The following is a 22,313-nucleotide window of genomic DNA, read 5'->3' on the forward strand; positions in this document are numbered from 1 at the left end:
AATGGCCTGGAACTGGAAATCAGCCATCAAAAAAATATAATTTTGATTTGATTTGGTCATGGTCAGAAGCGTTCGTGACTAGAGGTTCTGCTGTAGTTGGTAAAGTGGCCAAGATAAATGGAACTGACTTAAATACAGAGATTTGAATCAAATAAAGTTGTCAGTGAAATTACTACTCTCCTGCAGTCTTGATCAAGAACACTGGAAGGAGCCTAAATCAAATCTTCCTCTTCCAATCAAGACCACAGAGCAAGTAAGTCTTATTGTCACCTCCTATCTTAGTATGCAAATACAACAGTTTTGTCTATTTATTTAATTTCCTTGCTTCAACACAACAAACTTCATTGAGATAGCCAATTCCCTCCTGTTCTTTCCAATAACTCAGCCTTCCATCCTTCCGAGGTGGGTGAAATGAGGACCCAGACTGTGGGGGCGATATGCTGACTCTGTAAACCGCTTAGAGAGGGCTGAAAGCCCTATGAAGCGGTATATAAGTCTAACTGCTATTGCCATTGCTGTTGCTATAATACTCCGTGGCAGGTAACATATTATTGCAAAATAAAGTAGCATTTTGTGAGCCATATAGAGAATATCCAAAGTCTGCAGACTTATCTATCATTCATAGACTAAAAACACTATTAGCACTTTAGTCCCCATGTGAACTCCGAATATATTCCTAAAACCAGCTGAGAAAACAGAATAACTAGCAGTTTTCGAAGTAAAGAGGATTCATCATAAATAGAATGGATTCATCACATAAAATAATAAACGGCTGACCTTGCACTGAACAGAAGCTGTGAACAAAATGAAGATATATATTACTATCTTCAACTCCTAAATACAGAGAAGTGGTAGATGTGATTCAGTGGTGGGTTTCAAAAAAATTTCGAACCTACTCTGTGGGTGTGGCTTCCTTTGTGGGAGTGGCTTGCCGGCAATGTGACCTGGTGGGAGTGGCTTGCCGGCCATGTGTTTTCTTTCTTTCTTTTCTTTATCTCCTCTCCCTCTCTCTCTTTCCTTCCTTTTGTCTCTCTGTCCCTTTTTCCTTTTTTTCTTTCATCTCTCTCTCACTCTTTCTTTCTTTCTTTCTTTCTTTCTTTCTTTCTTTCTTTCTTCCTTTCTTCCTTTCTATTTCTCTCTGTGTGTGGGTCTGTCTGTTTGTCTGTCTGTCTGTCTGTCTGTCTGTCTGTGTCAGTGGTGGGTTTCAAAAAAATTTGGAACCTCTTCTGTAGGTGTGGCCTGCTTTCTGGGTCCACTGGTGGAACCTCTTCTAACCGGTCCGGTAGATTTGACTAACCGGTTCTACCGAACAGGTGCGAACTGGCAGGAACTCACCTCTGATGTGTTTGTATAATGTACTTATCAGCCCTGAAGTCATCTTTAATTGGAGTCTTCAGGGCTGCCACAGCGATGGATGGCCAAGCTATGGGAATGGGAGTGGGCGTGGAGACAGTGTGGGGTGTATAGTTATAACAACAATTTTTTCCTTGGGAGTCAAAGACATTCAGTCTGCACCTGGGGAGGTGTGACTGGTAGTCAATTACAGTTGGGATAGCGACCTGATTGGAGCATGTGATGCCCATGTGGATGTAGGGGAAGTAACTTTGACTTTACTTTGGGTTGGGAAAACCCGGGGGCTTTTAGATTCAGGTTCTCCCAGATGTGCCAATATGACAACTCTAATAAATTCAAGCTTTGAGGAAAATGCCTGCCTTGGAGTTTTGATTCTGTATTACCTGGAGCCTTGACAGTACTAATTAATCTACAAACATCATAAACACACTAAAACAATATTTCCTGAAATATTGACTTTAAAATAATAATAGCTCAGCAAGTGCACAGTACATGTACTTCCTGACCTAATGCCTAAACCAGTGATGGGCAACCTTTTTGGCGTGGTGTGTCAAAAATCGGCAAAAAATCGAGCATAACTCGCGTTGTGTGTCACTTCGACAAAAACATAATTTTGCGCAATTTATAGTTTAAACTACAAAAATGTATAATTGCAATATATAATTGTATTTAATAAACCAAAAACAAATTATTTAACATACCTGCTTAGTAACTTCTTTGTTCATCAGTTGATTTCGTATGTCCCCCTCACTTATCTCAGTTATTGTGGGCAATTACAAGTCCATGGCACCCCAATAGTTGCTGCTAATGGCGCTCACAGTTCCCGTTGGCACTCCGCTGTTCCCTGCTGTGGTGCAGTCGTAACCGACAGTCCCAGGAGTAGACTCTCTGTGCCGGCCTGACTGGAGAGAGGCGCGCACTGTTCCCGCGCTCCTCTCCTGCGGGTCCTCCCTCACCGCGCTGATGACGTGTGTGCGCACGGCACGCACGCCTTACCAGCAGCCCCTGCGCTCAGAAAGGGGCGGCGGCGATACAGTAAGTGAGTGTGGGTGGGGGAGATCACACGTGCCGCCCCCCCCCCGTTCCTCCAGCACAGATTCTTTCATCCTCGGCGGCCGTGCAGGAGCCGAGGATGAATCGCATGAAATCCTGTGCATGTCACCCCAAATGGCTACGCGTGTCAGCACTGACACGCGTGTCATAGGTTCGCCATCACTGGCCTAAACTATCACACTCCCAACATACATTAAAACATTAATATTTGTTTCAGGAAAGGTGGCAATGTGTTTCTACCTTTATTTTGTTAAATCCAGTCACAGAGATACTGTAGTAATAATAATAATATTAAAAACTATATATGTTACAAAGTTAGCATTTGTACTAAAATACCCCAAAAAACAACAATAAAATTTGCATTATCTTAATGATAAAGGAAATATATTCATATTTAGCACTGATCTAGCCAAAAGCTTTCGTTTAATCAAGCATATTCAAGTCTTTCAGCTGTATTCCTTAGGGCTGCTATCAAGTTAACCAGAACTTTTGAAAGAACATTAAAGTTCCTATTACTTACTATTTCTATTTAAATAAAATGTTATGATATAAATAAAGAAAACTCGTGCCTAAAGTGAACAAATGTGTAATTGTCACTGGATTAAGAAACCATATTGTAAAAACACTGAACTACAGATAAACATGTTTTTTAAAAAATATGTTTTTTTTCTAAAAGAACATTTTCTAGGCTTTGCGTTATATTGGCAAATACTTGGAATTTTCAGAATTTTGATAGTAGTTGAATTTCTAGGAATTGCACTACAATTAGGAAGTTGAGGAAGACTAGTTCAAACATTTCTGGGACTAAACATTTTGCCTTTGATACAATCCTAGCAGTGGTGGGTTTCAAAAATTGTTGGAACCTACTCTGTGGGTGTGGCCTCCTTTGTGAGAGTCCCATGTGACTGGATGGGAGTGGCTTGCCACCCATGTGACCAGATGGGAGTGGCTTGCCGCTCATGTACCGGATCTGTAATTATGAATTAGTACTTAGGTTGGTCCAAGTAGCTATTCAGAAACTCTGGAATTGAAGCATGCAAGTCTTAAAGCTGTCAAGTTACAAGATCCTTGCCAATGGTGGGTTTCAAAAAAAAATTGGAACCTCTTCTGTAGGTGTGCCCTGCTTTCCGGGTCCACTGGTGGAACCTCTTCTAACCGGTTCGGTAGATTCTACCGAATAGGTCCGAACTGGTAGGAACCCACCTCTGAATCCTACAATGTAGATATGTAGATATGTATGCATTACATTTGTTTGCCACTTATCTCTCCAGAAGGTGACTCTGAGCAGCTTACAACACTAAAAACAATAAAACCATTAAAAAGAAATCTTTCTAATAACAATAAAAATGCAAATTATAATTTAATTATAAATGAGAAGATGGAGAAGGATGAAACAGGATGTGTAGAGGGGAGGAGGACTTTTGGCATGATATTCTCCCATTGGGACCCCAAGCCAGCTGGCAGAGCCAGATCTCCAAGCTCTTTAACAAAGCATTAACAGCTAAAGAGCCAAGATGTTTGGCAGGAGAGGTCATTCAATAAAGAGTAGCTAATTCCTGCAGATATATCATATGAGAAATATGACCATCTGAGTTTTGAACACCTTGAAATCTCTTCCTTTGAATCTGAAGACACTTCGTCCCCTCCAAAAGCAGCTAACCATTGTCCTCCACTTCCATTACATCATGTAGCAGAATTTGACCTTGCGGTTACTAATTGTCTAGGGCAGTGGTAGTCAACCTGGTCCCTACCGCCCACTAATGGTCCATCAAACAGTCCAAGTCATACACGGATAAGACAGTCAGTCATCAATGTCTTTCAGTTAAGGGGTAATCCAAATAGCATAGTCCATAATCATACAAACAGTCTGGTACTCAAAGTTTGCCAGCAGTTGCAAAACTTACAATAGCTCACAGCACTTTCTAACAGCCAGCTTCCAAAACACTCAGATCAGATCAGCCCAGCATCTAACAAACAGAGAGGTAACAGTCATTCTGGCTCCCTCTTATGGTCGATTGAGGAAACAGCAACCAATCACATTTTACAGTATAATTTAAAGAAACAGGTATAGCATTGTTACATGATTTATATATTGCCAACCCAATTGTTAGATTATATTCCTAACAATGATGAAGTGTGCCCTCTCTGCTACTACCTTCCTCAGGGTCCCCGGGATGAGTGGGAGAGCGGCGAAGGCATATAATAGGCATGGAGGCCATCTGCTCGAGAGCATCCGTGCCCTCTGCAGTTGTGGTCTGGAATCAGGAGAAGAATCTTGGCAGTTGGGTGTTCGCCGGTGTGGCGAACAAGTCCACCAGTGGGGTGCCGAACCAGAGGCAGATTTTCTGGAATAACTCAGGTTGGAGCCGAGGTGGCGCAGTGGTTAAATGCAGCACTGCAGGCTACTGCTAGATCAGCAGTTCAGCGGTTCAAATCTCACCGGCTCAGGGTTGACTCAGCCTTCCATCCTTCCGAGGTGGGTAAAATGAGGACCCGGATTGTTGTTGGGGGCGATAGGCTGACTCTCTGTAAACCGCTTAGAGAGGGCTGAAAGCCCTATGAAGCGGTATATAAGTCTACTGCTATTGCTAATATTGCTATTGGAGCTGCCACTCGCCATTGTCTACTGTCGCGTGACTCAACCAGTCGGCCTGATGGTTGGCCTTGCCCGAGATGTGCTCCAAGGTCACAGATATTAAGTGTCTCTCCGCCCAAAACTATTTTTAAATAAAAACTTCAACTAAGCCTGAATACATGTTCTGAATTAATCCCATTGGACTCAGTTTGAACCAAGGGCGGTCAAGCTCTCAACCTCTTCAGGAAATTTGATTGTTCATCAACCACCAAAGACTTACTATATAAAAATAATTTAATATGATTTTAACAAATAATAGCAATAACAATGGGTATTTTCATTGGCCCTGGTTCTTTTTGGAGAACTCTGGTTTATACCAAGATACCAAGTCAATAAGGAAAATCATATATGCAGTTTTCCCCTACCAGAAATGAAGAGAACTTAGACTCAATTTTACGCCATAAAAAAGAAGATTATATTGCATGTATCAGATTTTGCAACAGGCCCAACAATAACTTCCTACTCTGTAGCCATTTTAGCCATCCACTTAAGAAGCTGCTTAGCCAAGAAGCTTACAGATATAAGTGTATTAGTGTTTTACTGCAGACAAAAATAAATACTATGCATATGAAACTACCTTTCCCGGTCTCTTCTCCTACCCTGTGAGTTAAAGGAAATTGGACTTTTCCTTCCAATACCTGTAATTGGAAGTACCTGTTCAGTGTTTATAAAATAATTCTGACTGACTAGCTTCAATTTTTATGGGGAACAAATATAACTTTTGGACTTCAATATAATTTTTCAAATAATTCTGTGGAGTGCAGTTAAAGGATAAAAACACTCTGAGCCTTAAGAATGTGTGTTGATGAAAAGCTCAACCTCACAGTCCTAAATAGTTTTAAATTGTTCTGGAAGAGACAAGAATGAATATGATTCTTAATTCACTATCTCAGCATGACAAATAAATCTTCCAGAGACATCTTATTAAATAGTATATCAATTTAAATATTAATAATGCCAATATAGTCAAGAATGTGTTCCATACTAATCAGTCAAGCTGAGATGAAGTACATTTTAATCATTGTTCTTCTGATGCTTCCCACAGAATAATATCAGGTAGCCAAGTCCTAAACCATGTAGGGCTTTAAAAGTAACGACTAGCACCTTGAAGTGCGTCCGGAGACCAATGGGGAGCCAGTGCAGCTCGCGGAGGATGGGTGTAACATGGGTGTATCTAGATACACCCCATATCGCTCTACATGTATGCATCTACATCTATGTACAACTAAGTCTCCTAAGCCAGTATTTTGACATTCTTCACCCTACTTATCTTAGACAACCATAATGACATTCAACACCAAAGCTGAGTCTCCAGAGAAATGCAGATAAAAATTCCGAACACAGACATAGAACCTGCAAAGTTTCTTTTAAACAAATTGCAGTTTAAAAAAGAGAAATATAGAAAAATATAAAGAATAAAAGCAATTATCTAACACATTTCAGGTAGGCCTCAACTTAGAACCATAAATGAGCCTAACATTTCTGTTGTTGAGATATTTGTTAAGTGAGTTCTGCCTCATTTTGTGACCTTTCTCGTCTCAGTTGTTAAGTGAATCAATGCAGCTGATAAGTTAGTAACACAGTTGTTAAATGAATCTGGCTTCCCCATGGACGTTACTTGTCAAAAGGTAGCAAAAGATGATCACATGACTTTAAGGACACAACAACCATCGTAAATATGAACCAGTCGCCAACTATCTGTCACATGATCATGGGGGATGCAGCAAAGGTCGTAACTGTGAAAAACGGCCAGAAGTCAGTGCCACTGTAACGTTGAACAATCATTAAGTGAACCGTTATGAATTGAACATTACCTATATTTTATAATGAAATTGTGATACCAAAACAAACAAAAAGGAAAACATTAAAGTGAAAGGGAGCCTTAAGAAATTAACATACTAACATCGTTGCTCTCTTTCAAATAAATTTATTCCCACTTCAATCTGATTTTGGGAGTTTTGAGTAGCTCTGCCTTTTCTTTATTTACCTGTAGGCCAGTGATGGGTTTCAAAAAATTTTCGAACCTACTCTGTGGGTGTGGCCTCCTTTGTGGGAGTGATACTGAACTACAGATAAACATGTTCTAAAAGAATTATGTTTTTTTTCCTAAAAGAACATTTTCTAGGCTTTGCATTATATTGGCAAATACTTGGAATTTTCAGAATTTTGATAGTAGTTGAATTTCTAGGAATTGCACTACAATTAGGAAGTTGAGGAAGACTAGTTCAAACATTTCTGGGACTAAACATTTTGCCTTTGATACAATCCTACCAGTGGTGGGTTTCAAAAATTGTTGGAACCTACTCTGTGGGTGTGGCCTCCTTTGTGGGAGTGGCTTGCTGGCCATGTGACCTGGTGGGAGTGGCTTGCCGCCCATGTGTTCTCTCTTTCTCTCTCTCTCTCTCCTTCCTTTTGTCTCTCTGTCCCTTTTTCCTTTTTTTCTTTCATCTCTCCCTCACTTTTTCTTTCTTTCTTTCTTTCTTTCTTTCTTTCTTTCTTCCTTTCTTTTTCTTTCTCTGTGTGAGTCTGTGAGTCTGTGTGTGTGTGTGTGTGTGTTTGTGTGTGTGTCAGTGATGGGTTTCAAAAAAATTTGGAACCTCTTCTGTAGGTGTGGCCTGCTTTCTGGTGGAACCTCTTCTAACCGGTTCGGTAGATTTGACAAACCAGTTCTACCGAACTGGTGCGAACTGGTAGGAACCCACCTCTGCTGTAGGCATTCTGCTGCCCTGACTGAGCAAGGGACAGAATGATTCTTTTATTTTTCTTTTAGACCGAACAGTTTAAAGTAATCCTTTTTGTTCTTTTAGCATCCTTTAAAAAAAATAAAGATTTTCATTTGGCAATTTTTTATCATCTCTGCATTATCTGTATATACCTTTTCCTAGTAGGCTCTGCTATCCCGTCTCTTCCACAGTATAATTCTCCTTTTTGATTATTTACTAAACTTTATCCGTTAATATATTGGCTTGTTTTGGTGTTGTAATTTCCCCCCTGCATTACAGTTGTTTCCTGTACTTTCACTGCAAACAACTACTGTGCTTTTAGCATCTTTTAAACCAAACCACTGTGAAGCATCAGTTTCAGGATAAATAAATGAATAAAATAAAAATGAGGAGCAGGGAACTAATATTTAGTCTTGTTAGTCCCATTTCCTTTTCCTGCAAACTTCTGAAAGATCTATGCATTAAAATACTGTTTTCAACAAAACTGAAAAAAAGGAATTTGGAAGCAAATTATACACATTTACAGGAAAGTACATTTAGTACTATAATTAATAAGAAAATGCAAGAATATTAAGAAAAGCACCTTTTAAAAAAATCCATGTAATCAAGAAAATGTCCCTTACTCAGGGTCAGATTATTCATCATCATTCACAGATCTGCCCCAAAGGCAAATTCCCCATATAGAAAAGGTATTATTTGCATAAAAGATCACTTACATATCTCATCTTAGAGCCGAGGTGGCGCAGTGGTTAAATGCAGCACTGCAGGCTACTTCAGCTGACTGCAGTTCTGCAGTTCGGCTGTTCAAATCTCACCGGCTCAGGGTTGACTCAGCCTTCCATGCTTCCGAGGTGGGTAAAATGAGGACCCGGATTGTTGTTGGGGGCAATATGCTGACTCTGTAAACCGCTTAGAGGGGGCTGAAAGCCCTATGAAGCGCTATATAAGTCTAACTGCTATTGCTATCTTGCTTGTATTTGTTTTTTCAAGTTTCAACACCCACATCATTTAGTGATAGCACTATAAAATTAAATCAAACTACTATGTTTACCTCCTTTTCATTAATGAAAATTCTTATGAATAACAGCCTGAAGTCCATTTTGCTTCTAAACTGGAAGTAACTCCTTATCAGCAAATTGTTTTTCAGGAAATTCTGGCCAATAGTTCTTTTGAAAAGGCAGACTGGCGGTTTTCCCTGCCTCCTTTTCTTCATCCCTTTCCTTACCCAATTCCATTCTTATAAATGGAAATCTTGACTTCTGCACCCTGCAATAATTGCTTTGTCATGTGATAAACAATGAAACAGCTTAAGGGAGTCATCGGAAAGGGCTGTTCTTTTTTAGTGTAAAATATTTCCTCGCCCTTACAGGAATAGGAAGCTTTCATTCTGATCAGTGATTTTAAAATTACTAGCTTTGCAGCTCATAGTCTCTTCTATGCAGCTGCAGATTTTATGCAATTCTTGTTCTTTTTTTTTTTTAAGTATTACGAAATGTCTCGAGTCAAGAAAGGCAGGGGAGAATGAGCGCTCCAGAAATACAATATACTATTTGAATCTACAAGGACAGAAATTCAGATCTTTGATATTTTTCAAACACGGCTAGCAGCTTGCAACAGTTCTTGTCACTTTGATTTTAACTGAAGTGTGCACACCACTTTTTCCCAACACTTCCTACATGACTAGCTTAATAGCATGATCAAATATTAAATTTCCAGCACATTAACTAATTTTTAAACTACTGTAGCATAGTAGTTTACTACCGTGTTTCCCCGAAAATAAGACAGAGTTTTATTTTCTTTTGCCCCACGAAATATGGCCTTGGGCTTATTATAGGGCAGTGGTTCCCAAACTTGGCAACTTTAAGACTTGTGGACTGCAGAGCTGGCTGGAGAATTCTGGGAGTTGAAGTCCACAAGTCTTAAAGTTGCCAAGTTCGGGAACCACTGTTATAGGGGAAGGGCTTATTGTTTTGGGGTTGCCAGGCAGCTGCTCCCTTGGGAAAGAGCCGGGCAGAGCCTCAGGGGCGAAGCAGCCGCCTGACAAACCCCCTCTCCAGCTGGGCAGAGCACCATTCACTGACCTAGGGGGTATCCCTAAGGCGCCAAGGCACGTGGTGCTCTGCCCGCCCCCCCCCCCAGCTCCCACGGCTTGGCACATTAGGGATGGAGCTCTGCCCGGTGGAGAAGGGGGTTGCGCGAGCGCCTGTTCCGCCCCCAGCAAGCATGCCTCCCAGCATCACCATGCCCTGGCTCAGCTCTCCCTGCAGAGTCAGGCCGCCGTCACCGCCACCGCGCTCCGAGCATAATTTCTTCTCCATCTTCCAAACTCCAAAACTCGGCTGCTGAGTCTTCCACAGCCACTCTGTCCAGAGTTCAATTGAAGCCTGTTGTTCCAGGCATTGTGAAGGGACATCCACAACATCACTTACTTTCTCCAGGATGGAGATATACACCTAGGCATCACCAACCCAGTGGCACCTCATCTGTGGCATATCATATTTTTCATACACAACACACACACAGAGTTTTTTAGAGTTAGAGTTTTATTGATTTGTATGCCGCCCGCTCCCGAAGGACTCCGGGCGGCTTACAATAAAACAAGGGAGGGGGGATAATACAGAAACAACATATTAAAATTTACAACAGTCACAATTTCCGAGGGGCTGGATATTTCGAGAGCCCCCCCGGCCTGCTGGAGCACTTAACGGCTTTGCGGAAGGCCGGGAGGGTAGTAAGGGTCCGAATCTCCATGGGGAGATCGTTCCAGAGGGCTGGAGCTGCAACAGAGAAGGCTCTCCCCCGGGAAGTCACCAGCCGACATTGGCTGGCAGATGGAATCCGGAGGAGGCCTAACCTGTGTGATCTAATCAGTCTATGGGAGGTGATCGGCAGGAGGCGGTCACACACACACACACACACACACACACACACACACACACTCACACACAGAGTAATGGGCTTCAGATCTCTCAGCTGAGATATATAACACTTTTATTTTTAAGTATATCCTGTTGCATGCTTGGGGGTGTGCGTCCATATGTGTGTTTATCCTCAGAATTCACATCTCAACACAACTCAGAATCTAGCTTAATGAATACAATCTCCACAACTGCTGATCTACAAAATTTAAATATAGTCAAACCGATGTATATAAATATAGCCCCCAAGCTGTTAACTTTATCAATATGAGATGTCTTAAAAAAAAAAAAAAGCAGAACACATTTGAAAGTACAGGTGATTAATTTGTAATTGTTAACTTAAAACAATGTACTCACCTAATGGAAGACAATGCTATAGGCTGCAAAAAGAGAGAGAGAATAGTTTTAAATGTTATTGCTTTCTCCCATTTAAAATACAAAATTGTTTAAAACTCATTATGCATACCATTAATTATACATGCACATGTTTATCTTCAAGTTAATTAGAAGAAACAGTTAATATGCTTTTTTTTTTAATTTGTGAAACCCAGAGAGAGAAAAAGAACACTTCCCCATGAAATTTGAAACAGTTAAAGGTACTAATTGACAAAGAGATATATATTTGGCTGAACGAACAGCAACATAAATTGACAAAAGAGTTGTTCAAGTAGGGGTTGATCACATGATGAAAAGGGGAAACTGAGATTGCATATACCAACCCCTTTCCTAATGTCACAAAATTGCAGACCACTGGGGCTGAACTTAAAATGGTAAATGTGTTTTATTTACTAATAAACCCAGGAGTTCTCAGTTCAGCTACACTGAGATCTGAAGCGTTTTTGTTGTTTTGTGTTTCAGGTGAAACACATTGTGGTAGGCAATCTTACAGAACAAATAGGGCAAGACTGGTGCATATCTCCCATCTTTTTCTACTCAGGTTGTTTACCAGCATGTTTACTAATCTTTCCAGCATTTTTCACCTCCTCTTGTCTACCACAGCATCTCCCTTTGATATCAAGCATGGCATAGGGCAGGTCAGATGAACATATGAAGATTGGGTTAGGTATACTGCGTGACCTGACAAATGCGCGCACGACAAAAGCGCGGCGACGAAACCGTGGTATGAAAACCATGACATCATCAACGCACCCACAACAGTGTGCCAACAACAGCGCGCCGACGGAAGCGCGATTTAAGTTAAGGTAAGGGTTAGGTTCAGGGTTAGGTTTAGGGTTAGGTTCAGGGTTAGGTTCAGGGTTAGGTTTAGGGTTAGGTTTAGGGTTAGGTTCAGGGTTAGGTTCAGGGTTAGGTTCAGGGTTAGGTTTAGGGTTAGGTTCAGGGTTAGGTTCAGGGTTAGGTTTAGGGTTAGGTTTAGGGTTAGGTTCAGGTTAGGTTCAGGGTTGGGTTCAGGGTTGGGTTCAGGGTTAGGTTTAGGGTTAGGTTCAGGGTTAGGTTCAGGGTTAGGTTCAGGGTTAGGTTTAGGGTTAGGTTTAGAGCACGCTTCTGTCAACGCACTGTTGTCGGTGTGCTTCTGCGCTCATTCGTCGGTGCGATTTAGAACTTGCGGTTTTCTTGCCGCGGTTTCGTCGGACACGCTTTTGTCGAGCGCGCATTTGTAGGTGAACTGGTATACTGATGTGAAGGATGTTCATCTGATATGGCAAACATATATCAGATGATATATGACAACGGCAAACATATATCAGATGATATCAGATGGTCTTTTTAGCAAAACAAAATACAGATTGAAACTCTCTCTTCCACCTACAAGAAAGTAGCTATTAGTCTGTTAGACTGTGTAGGTAGGAAAAAGATTGGAACTCATTTCACTATAAATAGATTTCCATCTGATGCACCGTGGTTTTTGGAATTCTTTTTTTTTCCTAATGACTTCTTTAGATTTTGCTTTTAATTTTTTTTACAACAAATCTGCTTAAGTGAGTTTTTGTACCCAGCCACTGAAGTTGTCTGCTGCAGTCTGTTGATTTCCCAAGCAAGACAAGTCTGATTTCTAATGAAACATAAAATCTAGGCCAAGAATAATTTATCCTATCTGAATCCAAAAGATACCACACCTAATTGCATGCACTAAGATAAGATATATTTGGAATTATGCTTCTCAAAATAAGAGTAAGAGTATGAAAAATAGTGTGGTATGCACAAAAAATCTAATATACAAAGGAAGAGGAAAATCAGCTTTGTTTTGTCCTATGGGACCTACCAGTTTCTTATGTTCTAAAGCAGGAATAGCTATGATGTCTGATCCATGACAGATATTGGCAACGTGGAATTATTTTGCATAAGCAAACTTATACCTTTTTTTAAAAGAATAGCAATAGCAATAGCAGTTAGACTTATATATCGCTTCATAGGGCTTTCAGCCCTCTCTAAGTGCTTTAAAGAGTCAGCATATTGCCCCCAACAACAATCCGGGTCCTCTTTTACCCACCTCGGAAGGATGGAAGTCTGAGTCAATCCTGAGCCGGTGAGATTTGAACCGCCGAACTGCAGAACTGCAGTCAGCTGAAGTAGCCTGCAGTGCTGCATTTAACCACTGCGCCACCTCGGCTCAAAGAATAGATATAGTATTCCCAATAGTGACCATAGTGTACCAGTATTTATAAATAGCTCAAAGCAGCAAACATATCCAACACCAATTTTTCCCACAACAACCACCTATGATGAATAGATTGGGTAGATGAATTATATCAATAATAAACAACTATAAACTTGGTCTAAAAATATAAATTTTCCCCCTTCCAAGATCCCTAGCCCAGTGGTCTCCAACCTTGGCAACTTTAAGACCTGTGGACTTCAACTCCCAGAGTTCCTCAGCCAGCCTAGCTGGCTGAGGAACTCTGGGAGTTAAAGTCCACAGGTCTTAAAGTTGCCAAGGTTGGAGACCACTGCCCTAGCCTACCATGATATAAACAATATACAGGTAGTCCTCGACTTATGACAACAGTTGAGCCCAAAACTTCTGTTGCTAAGCAAGACAGTTAAGTGAAATTTGCCACATTTTACAACCTTACAATTGTTAAGTGAATTGCTTCCCTTATTTAGTTAGTGACATGGTTGTGTTCTGTCCCCCCTTCCCCGCTCGTCAACAAACGGCCAGCAAACAAACTTAAAAGGAACTTTCTTTATCAGTTCTCGGCTCAGACTGGCTTCAAGCCCAAAAATAACATAAATACAGTCTCTGACCAGATACCGGAATGAAAAACAAATCTTTCTTACGGCAACACAAGTTGAACAAAACGAAAGCAAAGCACTTCTTCCAAAGTCTCTAAGAATCAGGATTACGGAAATCAAAGCACTTCTCCAAGTGTATCTTCTTGAATCAGGGTTACAGAAAACAAAGCACTTTTCCAAGTGTATCTTACATCCACGATTGATAATCCATCAATGTTGAACGAACCAAGGAACGTTGACTCCTGCAACCAGGGCGTGGCACCATCCGTCCTTTTATCCCCAGAACACGCCACTCCCCAGCCCCAGCTGCAGTGTTAATCTTGCATCCTGAAAAGACTCACAGAAGACATCTGCTGAGTCACAACAGGTTGTTAAGTGAATCTGGCTTCTCACTGACTGTGCTTGTCAGAAGCTCGCAAAAGATGATCACCTGCCTTAGGGACACAGCAACCATCATGAATACATGCCAGTTGCCAAGCTTCCAAATTTTGATCACATGATCATGGAGATGCTGCAACGGTCATAATTATGATAGATGGTCAAAAGTCACTTTTTTCCACGCCATTGTAACTTTGAATGGTCACTAAACAAATTATTGTACCAGTATATGTGAATTGAGCTATTCACAGATACAACTCTAAATACCCTTTAGAATATAAAAGTCTAAAAAATACCCCTTGTAGTTTTCAAAAGCCATGACCCCTTAATTTCCCTTCATTTCTTAATGCCTTATGAAAAGATCGTGACCCGTCAAAACCGCGTTCCACAAAAGCGCGGTCGACGAAAGCGCGTATGTGACGTCATCACAGCGCGACGAAAAAGATCGAAAAATTGAAATAAAAATTAAATTACAGCAAGCCGATTCACATAAAGGTAAGGGTTAGGTTTAGGGTTAGGGTTAGGGTTAGGTTAAGGGTTAGGGTTAGGTTTAGGTTTAGAGCGTTAGCGTTACGTTTAGCGTTAGGTTAAGGGTTAGCGTTAGGTTTTTCGTTAGGTTAAGGGTTAGGGTTAGGGTTAGATTAAGGGTTAGGTTTAGGGTTAGGTTTAGGGTTAGGTTTGGGGGGGTTAGGGTAAGGTTTTCGCTTTATTTTTACATTTTTCGATCTTTTTAGTCGCGCTGTGATGACGTCACATACGCGCTTTCGTCGACCGCGATTTTGTCGTCCGCGGTTTTGTGGTGGAACCGAAAAGATAGCGATAGACTTATGTACCACTTCAAAGTCCTCTTCACAGAGAGTTGTAAAGCTATGTTTACAGAATCAGCATATTGCCCCCAACAATCTGAATCTTCATTTTACCAACCTTAGAAGGATAGAAGGCTGGGTCAACCTTGTGTCGCTCAGGATCGAACTCCTGGCAGTAGGAATGCAAAGTTAGCTAAAGCAATGGCACCAACCACAAGGCTTTAAAATTTATAGATGAAGCTATCAAAGTCACAGAGTTTATGTTGATTCCAGAATCTGAAGACATGTGATTCTCAAGGATACAAGGAAGATTCCATTTTCACATACCTTACTATGAGCTTACCAATAGTCTCTAAATAACCTCCATGAGACAAAATGATTGACTATACAGATGATATATCTGATTCAGGGTTGTTTGATTTAAAGTTTTAGGAATGTTTGTATGCTGCTCCAAAATGCAGCCTTCGGGATTTATTTGTCCATTTATTTTTCAGGGACATAACATTCTAGATTTTTATCTACCTATGCTAGTAGAAAAACTTCCAAAACATTGTTTGACAGAAAGAACGTTGGTCTTACCTGAGTGTGTCTTTTCAGTAGAAGAGAGGGAGGGGTCACGTGTGGGTATTCTCAAAGCCTGATTGTCCAAAGACTGAGAGAAAACCCACACGTGACCCCTCCCTCTCTTCCACTGGAAAAGCATAAAAGCACATCATTTTCCTTCGTATATCCAGATCTGATTTTGTGTGAGAAAGAGTAGCAAAGGAAAAAATATTTTAATCTAATGTAACCTCTAATTACATTATCCTCCCTTCCTTCCCTTATAACTCCAATAAAATCTGAACAAAACCCACAAGTTTTTAAAATTATGTAATCCTCCTTTTTTTCCTCTTTCTACTGAAAATAGGCCAAGAAATTAAGTCACAGAGGTCTGTGGAATTAGGATGATACCAATCCAAACTCTAAAATAATCTGTAGCAATGCATCTACTTCAGGGGTGGGTTTCTCGCCCCGTTCCAACTGGTTCGGTTGGAACGGGGCCGGCGGCGTCCTCGTGCACGCGCGCAGTGCACGCATGCGTACTAGCGCATGTGCGATGCTCAAGCTGCTCCTGGAGGATCGCGCAGGCGCTGTATGCGTTTTGCGCATGCGTGGAAGTGCAGAACTCATCAAAACCGGATAAGAAACGCAGGCAGGTGGGTGGATCCCTCGGCGTTCCCGGAAGTTACTTACTTCTGGGTTCGCTGACCAACCGGTTCGCGGGGACCGCCGCGAACCGCCTGAAACCCACCCCGATCTACTTTATTATGAGTGTTACAGAATTTATCTATTTTGGAGGTTGTTACTCTGCAGGACACCTGATTCAGTAATTTCAGCTCCATTTGCAGCACACCAAAAGACATGGAGCTAAAGCTCATTTAGCAATCATTCTGTATTATGAAGTTTAACAAACTGAAAATAGTTCCAGTAACTGGTGAATTGAATGAAATTGATTAGCTCTTCCCTTCCTATAATACAACTGCCCTCATTACCTACAGAATTCTCTTAAGTCCCAATGTGCTCTCATTCCTTTGCTAAACCTCTAAGTGACTAACCTTCAATTTGAGAGAAGCAAATGTCCCAGATATACAATTATGAAGGCGATTTCTACAGGCCCAAATCATTTAGGTACACAACCATGTAATTACGGTTGATTGTTATGCAATATATAAAGAGCATTTCTGTAAAAAAAAAACAAACTGCTTAATATCTCAAGTGAAAATAAAATGCAATAGCCCATTTTCAATTCCAATATTTCCATTAACCTTTTAGCAATAGCAATAGCAGTTAGACTTATATACCGCTTCATAGAGCTTTCAGCCCTCTCTAAGCGGTTTACAGAGTCAGCATATCGCCCCCACAGTCTGGGTCCTCATCTCTCCCACCTCGGAAGGATGGAAGGCTGAGTCAACCTTGAGCCGGTGAGGTTAGAACCGCTGAACTGCAGATAGCAGTCAGCTGAAGTGGCCTGCAGTACTGCACTCTAACCACTGCGCCACCTCGGCTCACTAAGTGTTTCCCCCCCCCCCCCCACATACTGTTTCGGAAGCCTGAAATTCCCAGGTTAGCTTTGGAAAGTAGACTAGAAATCCTAGATTTTATTCATGCTCCTTTTATAGCATACAGGAATATAAACCAAATTTCCAGTCCATTATTTATCAGTGCCACAGGTGGTAGATGAGAGCCACTTTAGTATGGTCCTAGCATAGAAACCAGGAGACTGAGTTCTATTCCTGGAGTAGGTATGAAGCCAGTTGGGAAATATTATTCTTTTTTTCCCGATAGAAAATTTGTTTATTTTCCATTTTCATAGCATATAATCACATGTATACAATTACATAGTCAATATCATGTTGTATTAATAAGTAATTACATCAATTCATCTTACCATCACCTACCAAAGGGGAGGAAAAAACCAGTTATTGGCTTTTCTGGTCTCCATACACCATATTTATACCTTATACGACACTTTCTTCCCCCTCTCTCCTCCCCCTTTCTACATCCTGTCTTCCCTCCATCATTTTCTACTCTACTTCCCCTTCCTTTCTCCTTCTCCTCTCTCCCCTTACCACTCCTCCTTATGCACCTCGTCTTCCCCCTTCACCCTCTCTCCTATCCCTCTCTTCCTATCTTTCTTCTCTCCTCTGCTTCCAACTCTTCTACATCCTGTCTTCCCTCCATCATTTTCTACTCTACTTCCCCTTCCTTTCTCCTTCTCCTCTCTTCCCTTACCACTCCTCCTTATACACCTCATCTTCACCCCTCACCCTCTTTCCTGTCCCTCTCTTCCAATCTTTCTTCTCTCCTCTGCTTCCCACTCTTCCTCTCATTCACTTGGTGTATTTCAGCTTCTGAGCAGACTCCCTTTTGTGTTGATGGTATTTATAATTCCATTTCAATATACATAAAAAAGAAAAAATAGCAGTATACATGTACAATCATAATACCTTAAAGTCCAACACCCCTCCTCCAGGGAAATATTATTCTTTGAAGTACAAAAGAAATCACCAATAATGTTGTCTTTTGATCTCTAATTATGCAATTTAGAGTCTTATGAAGATACAGAGTTTTGATATATCAGATAAGAACTGAAAGGTTAGCAATTAGGCTTAAGTGAAATAAGGAAGAAAAGTTATCCCTAATGTATTGATATCAAAACTAGCCTTTGTTTCTAGAATTGGGGAAATATATACAAGCAAATTATTCAGTTTTACAGAAAGATTTGTGTTCATATTGCCTTGGAACAATATAGTAAAAATTACGTTCTATAATCTTACATTATTTGGTTTACATAGACTTACATTAAAATGAGATTTTGCACGTGTAAATTTACACAGTTCTCTTGACTTGCAAGATCTTTTTTCCATCAAAAGTAAGCTCAGCTGTTTAATACATTATCTTGGAGAATTACACATTCTATATAAAGGCCCATATCTTTTCTCCTCTGTGTCCCTTGCTCAAACATACACAGAGGTCAGAAAGAAAGAAAGAAAGGAAGTAATTACTAAACTTCCTGATTCCAAGCAGATGTTTCCTGGAACAGAGTCATGATGACATAAAGAGTAGTTTATGTAGGTAAGATACTTAACCTGGTAAAATGTGGCTACAGTGTTCTATGAGTACTGTGTTCCCTAGATCTTGTATACACACATGGATTTCAGTTCACTACAAATAAATTCTGGAATTTTATAATTATACTTAAAGCTAGCTATTTGCAAATAACCCCAATGCCTCATTAAAGAATTATCTCTCTAGTCTTCAAGTGGGGTGACCACAATTATTCCCTCATAAAAAAAATAAATCCCTCAAGCATCCTCATTCTTCAGAGCCCAAGGTACTTGCAAGCATCAAAGTCTGACCTCATTCAACAGCTTGGGCTTGCGAGGTGACTGCAAATAGAACTGTTGAAGGAAATGTGGCATGTATATGGTTATGGTTGGTTTCTGGTTTATTAAACTTGTATGCCGCCCTATTCCCAGATGGGACTCAGGGCGGCTAACAAACTAATAGGGAAAGAGGGTAACACAACAAAAGCAAAACAAGACAAACAATTACAAAAAACACATTAAAACTCCGCAACAGACGCACCAATTCGAGTGGGGCTGGGAACTCATCAGCCCCAGGCCTGCCGGAACAGCCAGGTCTTAACGGCTTTGCGGAAAGCCAGAAGGGTGGTGGGGGTCCGAATCTCCACAGGGAGATCGTTCCAGAGGGCCGGAGCAGCCACAGAGAAGGCCCTCCCCCGGGGGGTCAACCGTCGACACTGGCTAGCTGATGGAACCCGGAGGAGGCCTAATCTGTGGGATCTAATTGGTCGTAGGGAGGTAAATGGCAGGAGGCGGTCTCTCAAGTACCCAGGTCCGATACCATGTAGGGCTTTAAAAGTAACGACTAGCACCTTGAAACGCACCCGGAGTCCAATAGGCAGCCAGTGAAGCTCATGGAGGATAGGTGTAACGTGGGTGTACTGAGGTGCACCCACGATCGCTCGCACGGCTGCATTCTGGACAAGCTGAAGTCTCTGAATGTTCTTCAAGGGCTGGCCCATGTAGAGCGCATTACAGTAGTCCAGTCTTGAGGTCACGAGGGCGTGAGTGACTGTTCTGAGTGCCTCCCGGTTCAGGTAGGGCCGCAATTGGTGCACCAGGTGAACCTGGGCAAATGTCCCCCTGGTCACAGCTGACAAATGGTGTTCTAAGGTCAGCTGAGGATCCAGGAGGACTCCCAAATTGCGAACCCTGTCTGAGGGGTGTATAATTTCACCCCCCCCCAGCCTGAGAGATGGAACACTCCATGTATATGACATTGGTTGCCTCCCACTAGCAGTGAACACTTGAGCAGCCCTTTAAAGAATAAAATAATCCAATCTGACACAATTTTGCTTTTGCTCAGCATTTTTCCTGTATGTTTGCAAGATCCTCTTGCTTTTTGCTCTGTACTCACCCAGATCTACATATAGCAAAGCAATCAGAACACGACGCAGTAAGTTTTGTTGATCAGCAAGCTTGTTGCAAAACATGGTTATGAGCATGACTAAGAGGGAATGACTGACCCATAGTCACTCAGCTGGCTTTGTGGGAAGGCTAGAACTTGGTTCTTCTCATTCTCCCCACAGCACTCTACCCACTATAGACTATACTATGCTGTCTCTTCTTATTAGGGTTACAGAAGTCTGGAAAGAGGAGAACATGTTCTGCGTGTGGTACTGATAGCCTGCTGCCAATTACCTCCAATAGACCGATTAGATCCCACAGATTAGGCCTCCTCCGAATTCCATCCGCCGGCCAATGCCGACTGGCGACTACCCGGAGGAGAGCCTTCTCTCTGGCTGCTCCGACCCTCTGGAACGAGCTCCCCGTGGAGATTCGAACCCTCACCATCCTCCAGGCCTTCCGCAAAGCCCTTAAAACCTGGCTGTTCCGACAGGCCTGGGGCTAAAGAGCTGTTGCCCCCCGCCTCGAATGGTATGACTGTTGTGTGTTTTTAAATTATGTATTGTTATGTTTCGTCTTTTTATTTCCTGTCTGTATCCCCCCTTCCCTGATTTGAATTGTGAGCCGCCCTGAGTCCCCTTTGGGGAAAAGGGCGGCATATAAATGTAATCAAATCAAATCAAATCAAAATCAAGTATCTTGACTTTTTTGAGTATCTACAAACTATCTCTTCTTGAGCAGTTTTTTCTCCTGGTGCTGAACATTCCCCTAACAAGTTCTAAGTGCAAGTTAACAAGCTCAGCTGTGACCATAATTAGTTAATTAGTACCCTCCCACTAGCTTAACTCTGCCTGAAACTGACAAGACCTCAATGAGCCGAGGTGGCGCAGTGGTTAGGGTGCAGTACTGAAGGCCACTTTAGCTGACTGTTATCTGCAGTTCAGCGGTTCTAATCTCACCGGCTCAAGGTTGACTCAGCCTTCCATCCTTCCGAGTTGGGTAAAATGAGGACCTCCAGACTGTGGGGGCGATATGCTGACTCTGTAAACCGCTTAGAGAGGGCTGAAAGCCCTATGAAGCGGTATATAAGTCTAACTGCTATTGCTATTGCTAATGAGTTATACATTTAAGATGTTTGCCTCTTAACCAGCTCAAGCACTATTGGGGGAAAAAAGCAGCCTTTCTGATTCTAAAAAAAAAATCATCTAAATGTAGATTTAAGTACATGGGGGGGCAGTTTTTCACTATAATTTTTAAGGGTTCCCCCTCCCCTCCAATTATCCCTGTCCTCCTTTGAATTTTCACATTTGGATTCCTTTGAATTCCTGATCCTCCTGAGTTGAAACTTTAAAATCTCTTCCACCTTAAATTCCTCTCCTCCCCCTCCAATATAATAGTGTGGCTTAGCTGCATTAAGTCTCAAAGGAATTATTTCAGGATCAGGAAGGAACTGTGGAAAACTGTATTTCTAGAGTTTCTGAAAACAGCCAGCAAGAGGTCATAAGATTGTGCTTATAATTACCAGAAACAGACAAATAAACACCGCAGCTATCTTCTTAGCCATGTTTATTACTCGTCTCTAGCCTGCCCCACTGTACTCATGGCACTAGTGAACATATAAATCACTTCCAATTGACATTACAGGAATGTCAGCCCTGCAAACCGATCCCATATTCTTGTAACATTAATTATAATAATTATACTAAATGTATAATTTTAATACAGTTTTTAAAAATTGAATTTGTGTAATTTTAATCTGTTAATGTTTTAATCACTTTTACTTGTTTTATAACTTGTCAACCTCCCAGAGTCGCCTTTTGGGGGGTGGGGGAGTGAATAGAAATTTAACAAGTAATAAATATATAATTATAATTATACTCAGATATAATTTTTATTCACTGGCTTATTCAGAAAAAGGTTCACAGAAATAACATGACTGTATATTTTTTTTAAATTGAGAGACAAGAATAAAGCTATAGAAGAGTGATTGAGAAACTTTTCAGCACCAAATGCCCAAACCGGGCAGAGATGGGTTCCTACCAGTTCGCACCTATTCGGTAGAACCGGTTCGTCAAATCTACCGAACCAGTTAGAAGAGGTTCCACCAGTGGACCCGGAAAGCAGGCCACACCTACAGAAGAGCTTCCAAAAATTTTTGAAACCCACCACTGGTGGGTGTGTAATGTCCCGCAGTTATCTACCCATTAATAATGATCTAGTAATATTTCCTTATACATTTTAGGGACCTTTCCTTACATAATTGCTGTTTTCTTTCATACTTT

The 22,313-nt window shown here is 41.3% G+C and overlaps 1 protein-coding gene across 2 annotated transcripts in view; it reads right to left on the reverse strand.

Annotated features, from left to right (window-relative positions):
- PTPRE (protein tyrosine phosphatase receptor type E) overlaps positions 1–22,313 on the reverse strand; it is a 139,052-nt gene that overhangs the window by 78,223 nt on the left and 38,516 nt on the right. The window contains exon 2 of one of the 2 annotated variants that reach the window (XM_032226028.1): positions 11,040–11,062. The exons of the other annotated variant lie outside the window; for it this stretch is intronic. The gene's annotated coding sequence lies outside the window, so the exon portion shown is untranslated. The remainder of the gene's footprint in view (positions 1–11,039; positions 11,063–22,313) is intronic. 2 annotated transcript variants of the gene reach the window in all.

Source organism: Thamnophis elegans, chromosome 10 (assembly GCF_009769535.1).
Source record: "Thamnophis elegans isolate rThaEle1 chromosome 10, rThaEle1.pri, whole genome shotgun sequence".
Classification (NCBI taxonomy): Eukaryota; Metazoa; Chordata; class Lepidosauria; order Squamata; family Colubridae; genus Thamnophis; species Thamnophis elegans.